Here is a 16,553-nt window from a genome sequence, read left to right as displayed (position 1 = left end):
TGTTATTTCCGGGTGAACCTCCACTTTAAGTTGTTATCTTGGGACTACAAAAATGTTGTAGAGAACATGATAAGGGTTTGGCTGAGTATTTTAGTCAACTGGGCAGGGCTGACACCACTCAACCCACAAAAATGCTGCCTGTCGGCCCACAACATGACTCAAGAGCTGGGATCCTTTCTGGCAGATCAAGAGATATTTTCTGTACTTATAGGGTCTTTAACAGGATGGGAGGTGGGAGATGGGGGTTGTTAAATTTAGGCCGAGTACTCACGGCAGGACATGTCCGATGAAAACGGTCTGCAGACCGTTTCCATCGGACATGTCTGGCCGGGGCCTGCCCGGGGACTTCTGTTCGATGGCTATACACACCATCGAACAGAAGACCGCGCGTAAACAATACGCGGGGCGTGTCCGCGGTGTCGACGCGTCGATGACGCGGTGTCGCCGCGACAATGACGCGCCGGCGTGGGCGGCCTGCCTTGAAAATGCTTCCACGCATGCGTCGAAGTCATTCGACGCATGCGAGGGATGGCGGGCGGCAGGACATGTACGGTAGGTCTGTACATGTCCGGGCGGACAGGTTTCCAGCGGACTGTTTTAAAGCAAGTCCAGGAAACAGTTGTCTGCTCAGAAACGGTCTGTCAGACAATTGTTTGCTGGAATCCTGTCCGCGCGGCTGTACACACGACGGAACATGTCTGCTGAAATTGGTCTGCCGACCAGTTTCAGCAGACATGTTTGGTCGTGAGTACGGGGCCTAACACGTATTGCAGAAATGATGCACTGCACATGTTTTTTGCTCTTTTTTATTTTTCTTCGACATATACTTTAAAGAAAGAAAGACCCTACCCTCAAATCCCCTTATTATGTATACTGCCTGGTTCAAGTAAAGCCACCAAACGCACAATCCTTTGCCACTTTCTGACAGCTGCCAGAGCCACCATTCCTATACAGTGGAGATCCCCGAGTGTACCTACCCTGGCCTGATGGGTACTGGAAATGGATTCCTTCATGGACCTGGAACATTTGCTGATGTTTGGATACACATACTATGACCATGGCTGTCTGGACCACAATTCGCAAGAGTTTCAAGCCATGCTTTCCTCGTGAGGTGGGCGTCCCAAGTTAGGGGCCCCGGGGTTGGGTGGAGAGCATCTCCCCTTGTCCCTTTTCCCCCCACCCCTTTTGCCTTACCACCCCCTTCCCCCTTTTTCTGTCTCTTTTTTCACTGAAATCAATAAAACAAATTAAATAATTGAACTAAGAAAAGAAAGGCCTGGAAAGGATGAAACTCTTATTAGTTGGTTTACTAAAGGCAAATAGGCCGCTTACTTGGCAGGGAATTTTCTATTTAGCTTAGTCAATGTCATGAAAATTCACTGTGCAAGAAAAAACTCAATCACGTACAAGAAAAAATTATTGCAAATAATTGGATAATGCAAGTTTATTTGTACTAGGTTTATTTGTACTAAAATAAAAAGTGCTTAGATTTTCTCTGAACTAATTAATGGTCATATCTATTCCTCCCTCATACATCTTATGTTATGAGTGCCATTTTCACCTTCATTTTTCTGATTCACAGGGAAAAGTAATAATTGATTTTATGCTCAATCTTTATTTCTTTCCCCACTCTTTTGTTTCAAGAAGCAGAATTTTGTGAACATTTATATGCGCCGTAATAAAAGGATGACACTTGGTTACCAGTCACTGTCGCTAGGATGATAAAGAAATAATCTGTATTCTGCCGAGGCCACGCCAATCGAATATTATGCCTCTGTACAAATCTGACATACATAATGTATGCTAAATTATGCAAATGTTTCAGAGATATGGTTGCAATGTCCAAAAAATGTCATTCGATAACAAAAAGGAAAAGTCTATTTGAAACAAGCAAAATGACTATTTATTTTAAAAGAGAATAGCTTCTCTGCAATACTTTCAGTTGAAACAGTTTTAGAATGGGAAATGATCATAAAACAATTGATTTACTTGCCAACAGTTTGTATAAAAGGTTATACAGGATATTAAAGGAACATTCCAATTAGGGTAAATATAATCAGTAAACTTGTATGATGTTAGATTATAGACAGGTTGTGGCCTCTGAATACCAAACAATATAGCATTGCAGCTTTTAAATGTTTTGGGTTTCTTAAAGTGTACGTATAGCCCATTTTTTTTTTTAGATTGGGAAAGGATTTCAACCCCTATCTAGCACTGAATTATTTCCCAGCTCTAGAAAATAAAGGCTGGCTGTTGCCATTGAATCAAAACTGAAAAGGTAATTTTAATAATCCATAAAGTGCATCTAAAACCAAAATAGTATCTTATCCTTAAAGAAGAATTTAAACATCTGTTCTGAGAAACTCATTTTTTTTATCATTTCATAAGAGAGGGTAATAACCTCTGGTGTTTTCTTTTTCTTTGTCATCTGTGTGCCATTGGGGACATTTCCCTTAATTTCCTGTCCTAAAGCTGAAACAGGAAGTGAGAATAAATTCCTCCAAAGTGAGGAAATCTCACCAGGGTAACCAGAACTAGTGTCACCATTGGAACCTATTACTGTTCTGATGTCAACCCAAAAATGTAGGATTTACTTTTTTTATTTCACCTTCAATTATAATGGTAAACAGGACAAACAGATAGGGCATGGACAGCAATGAAAACCTGACAGGTGCTCGAATCCCTCTCCACAAAAAAAGTTTTGACTTTACATAGTTAGTCAGGTTGAAAAAAGACACAAGTCCATTCAGTTCAACCACTAAAAAAATAAACAAACAAAATAAAAAACAGAGTACAATCCCATACACCCAACTCCATCCAGAGGAAGGCAAAAACCCCAGCAGAGCATGAGATCCAATTTGCATAAGCAGGGAAAAAAATTCCTTCCTGATCCCCGAGAGGCAATCGGATATTCCCAGGATCAACTTTGCCTACAAATCTTAGTACTCAGTTATATTATGTACATTTAGGAAATAATCCAGGCCTTTCTTAAAGAAATCTACTGAGCTGGCCAGAACCACCTCTGGAGGGAGTCTGTTCCACATTTTCACAGCTCTTACTGTGAATAAACCTTTCCATATTTGGAGGTGAAATCTCTTTTCCTCTAGACGTAAAGAGTGCCCCCTTGTGTTGATCGTAAAGTGAATAACTCAACACCAAGATCACTATATGGACCCCCTATATGTTTGTACATGTTGATCATATCCCCCCTTATTCTCCTCTTCTCAAGAATGAATACATTTAGTTCTTCTAATCTTTCCTCATAGCTGAGCTCCTCCATGCCTCTTATATATACACTATTTATAGACTTTAGATACACTATTTATAATTGCATCTGCACTTTTCTTAGTCCCCTTTCAGAGTTTCACAAATACCTGTTGATCATGCCAGTGATGTCTACTTAATGCAGCTTCGTGTGATGGGGTGGCAATAATGCTGCATCGTTCCTGAACCCAGAGCAGAGTTCCCACTCAAGTAGGTTGTGCTCACAGTGCGGTGAGAAGATGTTGTAGAGGGTGTTTCTATCAGCAATGTCCTTGCTGAGTCAAAAGCCTATAGCTGGTCAACCAGCACCAGGCCACACATAGTCCTGACCACTGCTTTCTGGATTGACAGCACTGATTCAGTTACTGAAACCCTCCCATTGTGATCTGAAACATCTGTGTGGGGCAGTATGTGAGGGTTTGCCTCACTCAGGGAAGGTAGAGGGAGTTTTTGGTTTAGTTTATGTGGCTTGTCTGTTACATAGTATTGTATTTGATACTTATTTGGACCATTATACAGAAGACTTTAGTTGTAGTTTAAGGAAAAGGGGTGCTTCTTTGACCTTTCTAGGAATATATCTTACTTTGGAGAGATTTCCTCTCACTTCCTGTTGAGTGTATGGCCTCATACACACGATCAGATTTTCCGACAGGAATTGTGTGTTGACAGACTGCTGAACGTTTGTACGCTCCATCAGACAATTGTTGTTGGGTTTTCCGCTGACAAATGTTGGATGGCAGGCTTTAAATTGTTCCACGGACAACGGTCTGTTGGCAGATTTTCCGATCGTGCGTACACAAGTCCGTCAGACAAAAGTCCAAAGTACAAACATGCAGGCTCGGAAGCAATGCTCACCAAACACGACATTAGCAGAAGGTGCCCAGAGGGTGGCGCTCAAGAGCTAAAAAAACACGTAGTAAGTCTAGTACATCACTACGTTCGTGTTTGTGGGCCGACAATTGTGTGCCCTTTGTATGCAAGACAAAATCAAGGCACACGCCCTTCAGACAAAAGTCTGACACAAAGTCTGCGAAAAATCTGATCGTTGTGTACGAGGCTTATGAAAGTGAGGGGAAACTCCCTTTCTCACTCTACTAAAAACTAGACATGTGCACACTGAATAATTTTTTTTCGGAATTTCAGCTTTGTCCGAAAAATAAATTTATTTAGTTACTCCCAAAATGTGTTTTTATTTATTTTGTTTCGTTAACCATTTCAGACCCGGACCATTTTGCAGCTAAAATGACCGGGCCCCTTTTTGTGATGCGGCACTGTGTCGTTTTAACTGACAATTGCGCAGTTCTGCAACATGGCTGCCAAACAAAATTGGCGTCCTTTTTTTCCCACAAATAGAGCTTTCTTTTGGTAGTATTTGATTACCTCTGCGGCTTTAAAAAAAATATCTATATTTTTTTACTTTTTGCTATAATAAATATCCCCCAAACAATCTATAAAAAAAATATTTTCCTCAGTTTAGGCCGATACGTATTCTTCTACATATTTTTGGTAAAAAAAATGTAGGCAATAATCGCTTATTGATCGGTTTGCGCAAAAAGTTATAGCGTCTACAAAATAAGGGATAGTTTTATGGCATTTTTATTAATATTTGTTTTTACTAGTAATGGCGGCGATCAGCGATTTTTATCGTGACTGCGACATTATGGTGGACACATCGGACACTTTTGACACATTTTTGGGACCATTGTCATTTTTACAGCGTACAGTGCTATAAAATGCACTGGTTATTGTGAAAATGGCACTGGCAGTAAAGGGGTTAACCTGTAGGGGGCGCTAAAGGGGTTAAGTGTGCCCTAATGTGTGTTTCTTACTGTAGGGGGCGTGGCTTGGCATGTGACATCACTGATCGTCGTTCCTTATGACAGGGAACAGACGATCAGTGACGGGGGAGAGGTTTGTTTACTTACCTCTCCCCGTTCTTCAGCTCTGTGACCCGTTTGTGGGACACCGCCAGCGATCAGGTCCGCGGGTCCCGCGGGCGCGGTCACGTAGCTCAGGACCGGGTCACGTGCGCTCCGCTGGCGACGCCCGCACGACCCATGGCTGGGCTCCTAAAGGGCAATGTACCTGTACGTGCTTATGCTCAGCCGTATCGCTCTGCCGACATATATCGGCGTGAGGCGGTCCTTAAGCAAATACAAAAATGTATTCATCCAAAAATCTGAATTAAAGGTTGAATCTGTCAATTGAAGGCTTATGGTGTCAGTCGAATGTTCTAAGAAGCTTCGACGAAGTAGCTAAACTGTACGACGCCGCCATCGTACATTTCCGGTCGAATGCTCCGCCCACAAGCTATAGTAGATTTCTAATGTTGTATGACACTAGTAATAATTATATTTATTATTACTAGTCAACCAACATTAGAATTCTTCTATAGCCTATGGGCGGAGCATTTGACCGGAAATGTCTGCTCGCGGCGATCATATGTTTTTAGCTGCTTTGTCGAATCTTCATGTCTCTATAATGTCAAATCTTTTCTCTCTATAATGTCAAATCTTTTCTCTCTATGTAGAACAATATTTGACTAATAGACTAATAGAGTTAAAGGGTCACTAAAGGATTTTTTTTTTTAGCTAAATAGCTTCCTTTACCTTACTGCAGTCCTGGTTTCATGTCCTCATTGCTCGTTTTTGCTCTGATGTTGCTGTAATACTTCTCTGTTCTGGATACTTCCTGGTTGTCTGGTTCCTTATGAAAAAAGTCATGGGAGACTTTAGTTTCGTTTTCCTAGCCATGACTCTCTTTGGCACTGTCCAGCACAGAGGCATGAAATAACTTGCAAAGACTAAACTAGTTTCAGTTTTGTTTTTGAATCTAGGAGGCACATTATATGATTGATTTTTATCTATTTTTAATTGTTTTTTAAAAGGAATCAGTTAACTATTATGTCTCTATACCCTGTAAACAGTCATTTCAGCAAAAAAACTAATTTCCTTTAGTGATCCTTTAAGGTTAGGCACATTCAACTGCAGGTTCGATAGACACCGACCGCTATTGTCACCGTCATGTCAAATCTTCTCTCTGTATCGAACTGTTGTCGCAATGAAACTAAAATAAAGCATTTTTAACCTCTTTATCACCGCGCTATAGACAAAACACGTCTACAGCGCGGTGGAGTTGTTCTGGGAGGACGTCCTCCCAGAATCCTCCTCTCGCACACCCCCTGGGGCGCGCTCCCAGAATCATCTGTGAGCGCCGGGTCTAGAAGACCCGGCGCATCACAGATCGCGGTAAATTGCCGCTGATGGAGCGATCACTTGTAAACAAACCGGCGTCATGTGATGACACCGGTTCCTCCCTCTCCTCTCTGTACCGATCTGTACAGTGTGAGAGGAGAGGGGGGAGAGCGGGTGGCAGCAGCAGCTGCTGTGGCTGGATCTGTGACAATTGCAGTCACAGATCCAGCCATCCATCCCTCCCTGTGCAATACTCTGCAATACCAGCAATACTCTGCAATAACCCCACCATACTCTGCGATAACCCCCCCATACTCTGCAATAACCCCCCCATACTCTGCAATAACCCCCCCATACTCTGCAATAACCCCCCCATACTCCGCAATACCCGCTAATATGACAGAAACAATATTTTTTTTATTTTTTACAGAATTTTCAGTGTTTATTCTTTTATAGAGCAAAAAATAAAAAACCCAGAGGTGATCAAATACCACCAAAAGAAAGCTCTATTTGTGGGGGGAAAAAGACAAAAATTTCAGATGGGCACAATGTTGTATGACTGAGTAATTGTCATTCAAATTGTGAGAGTACCGAAAGCTGAAAATTTATCTGGTTAGGAAGGGGGTTTAAGTGCCCAGTGGTCAAGTGGTTAATGTCGGATCTTTCGGATTTCGGATTCTGCTTGTTCGTTATCGTTTGTTAAAACAAACTCGAAAATTCCCAAAATTCAGACGAAAATGCATTCGGACGAAAACGAATGCACATGTCTACTAAAAACTAAAACATATTTTGACTATACATGTGATTTAAAACTCATCCACCTGGCATCCCTATGTCTAACATTGGACGGTTTCAAGATTTAGAAAATAATTGCTGGTTGCAGATTTAAAAAGTCATTTTTAATAATAATACATTATATACCTTGCATTGCAATTACACAGAATCAAATTTTAATGATAGTGAAACTTTCCTTTTATTGAGTTAAAAATGCCAACCAAACCTATACATTTCTTGATCTGTTTCAGTGTTCTTTCAGTTTAACTAATATTTAATATTAATATAATTCAGACCTGCAGCACTGGGCTGACTTTCTAGCTTATGGCGTATAACCACTTAGCTCCTATTTCCATTTCAGTTAACGCCTGTTTGATAGCTTTCTCTTGGAATAACTCAGAACAATAGAAATGTACTCTAATGGAAAAGGCATACATATTAGTGTGAGAATTGCAATGTGAAGCCGTAGGTGTTCTCAATGGAGAAATCAGCGTATTGCATTATTAATATTATCTGTTGCTTTCAGTGCTGGCTTCTTTGCAGTCTGGCGAGCGGCTGATAACACGCTCACGAGCAATATGTGCTCTGTGTACACCTGTCTGAATTTCTGAAAGTGCAACAATTTATTTCCTCATACAGAAGATGCACTGTGTGAAACTGAGAAGGTTTGTCTGTTGTTTTTATGCATTATGTGGAAATTAATGGATACGAATAAGAATTATATTGGGTAAAATTTCCACTAAGGGTAGCTATTTTTTTATGAAACACTATTGTCAATGTATGCAAACACACATAGCAATTAAAGGGGGTGTGTTGGCGTCTCAATAATGTTTAAGATGTAAAAGAATTTAATGCTTTATTTAAATCAACTTATCAAAGTGTGCAAAGTATGTTCATCCTTAGACTTACGCAAACGACGTGAAATTTAAAATTTTGACGCGGGAACGACGGCCATACTTAACATTGCTTAGAACACCTAGGAGGTAGCCCTAATTTTACGACGCGTATCTCGACGGAAACAACGTAAATTTAGATCGATGGGCATCGCGGACGTTCGTTAATCGCGTAACTAGTCATTTGCATATTCTACGCCGACCGCAATGGCCTCGCCACCTAGCGGCCGGCCTAGAATTTCATCCTAGGATCCGACAGTGTAAGTCAATTACACCTGTCGGATCTTAGGGCTATCTATGCGTAACTGATTCTATGAATCAGCCGCATAGTTAGGACGGGCGGATCACAGAGATACGACGGCGTATCAGGAGATACGCTGTCGTATCTCTTTTGTGAATCTGGCCCCCTGTTTCTATGTATGGGATGTACAATGCCTTGAAAAAGTATTCATACCCCTTGAAATTGTCCACATTTTGTCATGGTACAACCAAAAATGTAAATGTATGTTATTTGGATTTTATGTGATAGATCAACACAAAATTGTGAAGTGGAAAGAAAATGATAAATGGTTTTCAACACTTTTTACAAATAAATATGTGAAAAGTGTGGCGTGCATTTGTATTCAGCCCCTTTGAGTCAACACATGGAACGCCATGTGTGGCATTGAGCGTTTAGTGGCATTTACTGTAAAGGACAGATAAAAAACTGGCTAGAGCAAGTAAGCAGATTAGCTAAATAGAGAAAAGAGGGAAAGGTTTGGGAGCCCACTGGGAGCTAAAAACAAGTTTGTCAGAGGTTTTAAATAGCAATACAAGACAAAAAGGACAAGCTGGACACTCTATAACTCCCCCCTACAGCTGACATAATTCTCAACAGTTGTCTAATGTAAAACCGTTTGTCATTGTGAGATGGTGAGGTGCAATTTACCTCAATTCATAGGCCAAAGAGTGGCCAATAGCTAGCAATATCCATCCTTACCTTACCTTGACTGCCACATTGCTACAGAAGGTAGGCAATTACTGATTTCCTAAATGATCACAACATTCTGTCCTATATCAGTACATGACACTGGAATTCTGTTTAATACCAATGTGTCAGATTCACATCACAATTATTTTTATTTTCCTTCCAAACCATTACAGTTTGAAATCCCCAGCTCTAAGCATGATGTCGAATAAGAGCCAAGGCCATGATCAAACCAGTTTTCACCAAGAGAAGGCAATGATTGAAACATGTTGGAGTTCTAGCAGCTGCTGGGTGTTCTACAACTGGATGTGATGCTGAGCCGTTGACATAGACAGAACATGACAGAGGGTATAGTGCTCACATATGGAGCTAGATCAATAGGAAACCTGAACTAAAAGCCACAGGCAAGCAGGGCTCTTACAAAAAAACAGCTGACCAGAGCAATTAAAGGATAAGTGCATAAAGCAAAGTAAAGTTCAATTAGCCGGCGGACATTTTCCAGTGCCAAAGACAAATATTTTACTATTCTTTGTAAATTTTTAGCACTACATGGTGTCTTCTACTTACTATAACTTGAGTTTCAAAATAAACCTTTTTTTTTTCACAAAACCAAAACATAGTATAGACATTTTATTACAATGGCATTTAGATGAGTTGCAGCCAACCTTTGTCCAGGGCCAAAAATGGCTAAAGACTTTGGTGTAATAAAAAGCTTATTTTATCCACCTGCTTTCTTTTTGGAAGGTCTTTGCAGGCCTAACGGATTTCCCTTTTTGTGTGCAACAGCGTGGCAGCATGGCATTCATTTAAGCCGCGTACACACGATTGGATATCTGATGGAATCTAATCCGATGGATTTTTTCGCCGGATATCCGATGAAGCTGACTTTCATCAGTCTTGCCTACACACCATCAGTCAAAAAGTCCGACTTTGCCAAATCGTGGTGACGTACAACACTACGACGAGCCAAAAAAAATTAAGTTCAATGCTTTCGAGCATGCGTTGACTTGATTCTGAGCATGCATGGATTTTTCTTCGATGGAGTTCCACACAGACGATCGGAGTTTTTCTGTCGGCTTTTTATCTATAGGAAAAATTTAAAACGTGTTCTATTTTTTAACACCGATGGAAAAAGACCGATGGGGCCCACACACGAATGGTTTGTCCGATGAAAGGTCTGTTTTCATCGGACAAATCAATCGTGTGTACACAGGTTAAGGATATAAGCTGATATTCTGACACTGTTGTGACACATTCAACTATATATACTGTATATATATATATATATATATATATATATATATATATATGTATACACATATACATATATATATATACATACACACAGTACATCTTTTTTATTATTATTACCTTCTCCTAAGTACTTTACAACTTCTCAACCTTTTTCCAGTCAAGGCACCCTTTAAAGTTATGCACAATCTCGAGGCACCCCATTTTAAAATGTAAAAGAAAAACAAAACTAATATTTGTACGCAGTGCAACTTCCATACAAATAGGACACCCAACATTAGTGATTTATGTTGGGTGTCTGATTGGTATCCCAAAATGTCTTCCTCATTTTCTCTCCCCTCACAGGGAATGTGACCACAATGCTGACAGAGAGGGGCAGGTGGGGCTGATGTCCTTCTTATCAACCAATGGCATCACAGATTGTTAGGACGCTGGCGGCTGGCATTCACAGCACCCAAGGTTGTGTAATGCTGCACAATGAAATCAGTGGCTTTGAGTAACAAAAAAGTAGACTTGATCCACCCGCTGACTTGTACACAATTTTTGGGCAATTTGGAGCAATTTTTAGGCATTTTGTCAAGGCACCCCTGAAGATCCCAGAAGGCACCCTGGTTGAAAAAGGCTGTGTTACGGTTACTGGGATCATGGCTGAGTGAAAGGTCACAGCAATAAGCTGCGACAACATAGGTTAGCTCAAAGGGAGGGCTTGCAGTTTTCCTGCTGTGTTTTTTATTCTGCTGGTTGCTAATGGTAGCTGCGGTATCCCTGGGCAGCAACAGCCATGGGATTGGTGGATGCAGCCGAACAGCTGATTGGTAGGATTGGGCGGGCTTGTTAGCCCACGCAAAAGAAGCCAATAAAAGGACCAGGAGCGGAGGTCCCTCTGACTGTTCCTGACCAGACAGCGATGCCCGCCCACCCTCACTATCTTCGTAGTCATGTTGTTGTCCAAATAGGGGAGTAGTCGACCAGCTTTGACTGGATGGACACCATTTAATTTGTGTTAAATATATTTTAGCCAAGATGGCTTATTTATTTTTAATTAAAATATTCATGTTAACCCCTTATGGATAACACCGTGGCCATATAAATTCCGAGTTAAATAAATATGTGTTGTATTATAATATTGTGTTGTCTCTTTATTTGGAATACCTTCGTGCTAGCCCATGTGAAAACCCATTTAACTCTGAAATAAAAGTTATTTTGAAGATACAATACAGTCAAAATTGAAAGTGAAGCCTTGAGATGTATATAACAAACAGAGGCTGCACACTGTGGGGATCAATTTTTATCCAACCAACTCCCAACTGTCAATGATATAGTGCTCTCTGCACACTGCTCTGTAGACAGCAGGTTTTCAAAAAATCATTATCTTTACATTCTCCTTGCCTAAATCCTTGATCTTGTGATTCTATATTTTTTAAGAGTGCACTTACAGCTAAACAATATTTTGAGAAGACAAAACCTCTGGCAGGTTTTCTGCTGTCTGCATCCACAGATATCCTAACCTTCCTTCACTCTGCTAGAAAAAAAAGTTTCCACTGCTGTCTATGTCCTCCATGGAGAAGTTTGCCCTCATTTCCTGTCCTGGTGACACAGGAAATGAGGGAAAAACTCACCATAGTATGAGTAAGAACACAAGACAAAAATAGCTTCAGATACTGCTCAGAAAAAATGTTTAAAAATTTTAGCGGCTTAAGAAATACATATAGGGGACGCTGTAAGCTTTAATTCCAGTTGGAAGCTGCTTGATTACGGAGGCATTTATCCGCTGAAGTTTCACCTCATTATCAATAGCTAGAATGTCTCATAATATTTGCATTAGACTTTTCAGTGTGTGTGTTACCAGTGTTAATTTGGTTTATTTCTGAAACAGGATCTTAAATTTTTAGCCCTGCATGTTAGCTTGTATGCGTATTTCTTTATTTTGACGTGATTCGCATATTGGCATATTTTAAACCCACATGTGAAATCCTGAAAAGTGTTATATGTTTATGTAATTTTGCAAACATTTTCCTGAACAATATGTCATTTTTAAAGCAATTTTGTCTTGTGGGCTTACTAAAACTATATTAAAGGCTAAGTTCACCTTTTTTCTAAAGTCCAGCTTCCCTATGTACCAATATACCATTAACTGCTTGCCAACTGCCCACCGTCATTTTATGGCGTCAAGTCGGCTCCCCTGCGCGAGAGCCCGTAGCTCTACCTCGGCTCTCGTGCAGGCCACCAGGGGCACGCGCGCGCCCCCGACTCCTGTGCGCGTGCCCGGCAGGCACGATCGCCGCCGGGCACACGTGATCGCTCGTTACAGAGCGGGGACCGGGAGCTGTGTGTGTAAACACACAGCTCCCGGTCCTGTCAGGGGGGGAAATGCTGATCTTCTGTTCATAGAATGTATGAACAGAAGATCAGTCATTTCCCCTAGTGAGGCCACCCCCCCTACAGTTAGAACACACCCAGGGAACATACTTAACCCCTTACCCGCCCCCTAGTGTTAACCCCTTCACTGCCAGTGGCATTTTTATAGTAATCCAATGCATTTTTATAGCACTGATCGCTATAAAAATGCCAATGGTCCCAAAAATGTGTCAAAAGTGTCCGAAGTGTCCGCCATAATGTTGCAGTACCGAAAAAAAAAATGCTGATCGCCACCATTACTAGTAAAAAAAAATATTAATAAAAATGCCATAAAAATACCCCCTATTTTGTAAACGCTATAACATTTGCGCAAACCAATCTATAAACGCTTATTGCGATTTTTTATGAAAAATATGTAGAAGAATACGTATCGGCCTAAACTGAGTAAATTTTTTTTTTATATATATTTTTGGGGGATATTTATTATAGCAAAAAGTAAAAAATATTCATTTTTTTCAAAATTGTCGCTCTATTTTTGTTTATAGCGCAAAAACTAAAAAAACTGCAGAGGTGATCAAATACCACCAAAAAAAAGCTCTATTTGTGGGGAAAAAATTTTGTTTGGGAACCATGTCGCACAACTGCGCAATTGTCAGTTAAAGCGACGCAGTGCCGAATCGCAGAAAATGCTCTGGTCTTTGGGCAGCAATATGGTCCGGGGGTTAGGTGGTTAATGTACGTCTGTTGCAGAAATATACAAGCTTTCTTTGATTTTGATAATAAGGCCTTACCTTAGCCATTGCTATATTTCCTAGAAAGTTTCTGAGACTCCCTGGTATACACATCCAGACAGAGGAACCAGTAAGACACAGGAAGGAGTTTACCAGCTGACCTCATTAGCACACCTTCACCCATCAACTAAGTTTTCACAGCACCCCCAGCATTCCTCCATGCATGCATTTGCCTGGTTTCCCCAGCTTCTTTTCAGACGGGCTTAGACTGCATGCTATACTTCATATTCCCATCGCACACATTCCTGGATGAGCTCTTGAATTTGGGTGCTGTAGAAACAACCAGCTGGATTCTGGTACGTGTCACAATGAGAATATTTGCCAGCACACCATGGAACTATGTAAATAGCGTCCAAACGGATGATTTATTGCTTGATCACAACACAAGGAGAGTGCATGCTAAACTCCCCGGGACTGCATGCCCCTGGGGCCTGACACACCTGATGTGCAATGGCCTGCCTGATTGGATACAGAGTGATTGGATAGATGCTGTGTCCTCCTATTATATAATTTTGGTAAATCTAAAGGAAATTGTACAGAGATTGTAAAATCAGATTGTATAGTGTATGGCCACATTTATACACCTAAAATTAGCTAGTTTCAGTGTCATTGCCCTACACTATGCAATCTGATTGTACAATCTCTATATAATTCCCGTTAGATTTACCAGAACTATGGAATTGGACAACACACCTGAACAATCCATTAAATTTGTATCAAATCAGACAGGCCCTTGTACTACATAGCTGATGGGAGATCTAAAGGATCTAAAGGAGATTGTATAGGGAGTGGGGAGAAGGTAGTATTGTAATAAGGAAGTGTGATTCAGAGTGGTAAACACACCCTATCACGCACTCTTCTGTGAAGCAACAAGGAAGTGAAGGCTTCTGGGAGATGACCTACAGGAAGTGAATGCTAAGGCCGCGTACACACGATCAGTCTAAACCGATGAAAACAGACTAAAGGACCGTTTCATCGGTCCAAACCGATCATGTGTGGGCCCCATCGGTCAGTTATCCTTCGGTCAAAAAAAAGAGAACTTGCTTTAAAATTTGACCAATGGACGCCTAACCGATAGGTCAAAACCGATCGTTAGTACGCAAAAGCATCGGTCAAAAGGCCGCGCATGCTCAGAATCAAGTCGACGCATGCTTGGAAGCATTGAACTTTGTTTTTTTAGCACATTGTGTGTTTTACGTCACCCCGTTCTGACACGATCGTTTTTTAACCGATGGTGTGTAGGCACATAAGACCATCAGTCAGCTTCATCGGTTAACCGATGAAACGGTCCTTCAGTCCCTTTTTTTATCAGTTTTGACTGATCGTGTGTACGCGGCCTAAGAGATTCTATAGGAAGTGATGGAATCTGAAAATCATTTCAAAAATCCAAATAAACTGACAAGGTTTTAAACCTTCCACGGAAAAGGTAAGTGAGAGAAAAGCACATAGGGATGGCATTGGCATTGTACAATTCTATTTATTATGAAAAGTGCAATTCTGCCCTAAACTTGAACTTATCCTTTAAGGTTTGGCTTTTTGGGATAATACATCATAAAGTAAAAAAAAATTCACTTTTAAAAAAAATATTTTTTACCTTTACCCATCTCGAAAATGCTTGAATGAAAAATGTCACTAGGTATTTATTTTAAGAGTAATCCTGAATGATAATAATAATAATTATTATTATTATTATTATATACTTTTTTGCATTTAATACATTTTACTTATTGAAACTTTAACTGCTTGCCGACCAGCCGTCGCAGTTTTACTGCGGCAGAATGGCACGGCTGGGCGGCTCGCCGTCGGAGCAGATGCTTGTGCCTGGCGGGCGCGATGACCACCGGGCTCCTGTGATCACTCGTGACAGAGTGAGAACCGGGATCTGTGTGTGTTTCCCAGATCTTTCAGGGGAGAGGCGACTGATCGTGTGTTCACACAATGTATGAACACAGATCTCTCTCTTTCCCTAGTTAGTCCCATCCCCATTACAGTTAGAACACAGTGAGGGAACACAGTTAACCCCTCGATCGCCCCCTAGTGTTAACCCCTTCCCTGCCAGAGACATTTATACAGTAATCACTGCATTTTTATAGCACTAATCGCTGTATAATTGTCAATGGCCTCAAAAATTTGTCAAAAGTGGCCGATGTGCCCGCCGCAATATCGCAGTCCTGATAAAAATCGCAGATCGCCGCCATTACTATTAAAAAAAAATAATAATAAAAATGCCATAAATCTATCCCCTATTTTGTAGACACTATAAATTTTGCTCAAACCAATCAATATACGCTTATTGCGATACATTTTTTAACAAAAATATGTAGAATACATATTGGCCTAAACTAAGGAGAAAATTTGCTTTTAAAAAGGAAAAAAAAAATAGGATATTTATTATAGCAAAAAGTAAAAAATATATCTCCAGATACGCAAATATGCGCCGTCGTATCTATGCGCCGGACTCAGAAACTAAGATACGCCTGAAAATAGGCTTTAGCCCACCGACGTAACTTGCCTACGCCGGCGAAGAGTGGGCTCATATTTACGCTGGACGCATGTGGCGCTCCCATTGATTTTCTATTCAAAGATGCAAATGAGGGAGATACAGCAATTCACGAACATACGTGCGTCTGACGCAGTGCGTGTAAAGTCATACGTCCGGCGTAAAGTTATACCCCATAAAGGAGGTGTAACTCAGCAGCATCCATGCAAAGCCGGCGTATTTTACGTAGTTTACGTTGGACGTGAATATGGCTGGGCATAGGTTACGTTCACGCCGTAGGCAGTGATCCAACGTATCTTAGGCAGTTGTTCCGACGTGATTCTGAGCATGCGCACTGTGATGCGTCCACGGGACGGCGCATGCGCCGTTCGTTATACGTATCTGTCTGACGCTCGGCCCATAATTTGCATGGGGTCACGTCTCATTTGCATGGCTCATGCCCACTTCCACCTACGCCGGCTTACGCCTAGGAAACCCAGCGCAGTTTTGGGAGCACTGACTTTGTGAATTTAGTGCTTACCTCTCTGCACTGCGTCGGCGTAGCGTACAGGAGATACGCTA

General features: G+C 41.1%; 1 protein-coding gene across 1 annotated transcript in view; it reads right to left on the bottom strand.

Moving 5' to 3' along the window:
- Positions 1 to 16,553, bottom strand: part of CNTN5 (contactin 5) — a 2,004,044-nt gene that overhangs the window by 480,650 nt on the left and 1,506,841 nt on the right. The gene's annotated exons all lie outside the window — the stretch shown is intronic.

This window comes from Rana temporaria, chromosome 2 (genome assembly GCF_905171775.1).
Source record: "Rana temporaria chromosome 2, aRanTem1.1, whole genome shotgun sequence".
Classification (NCBI taxonomy): domain Eukaryota; kingdom Metazoa; phylum Chordata; class Amphibia; order Anura; family Ranidae; genus Rana; species Rana temporaria.
Note: the sequence above shows the minus strand (reverse complement) of the source record. Positions and strands in the feature narration are given on the sequence as shown.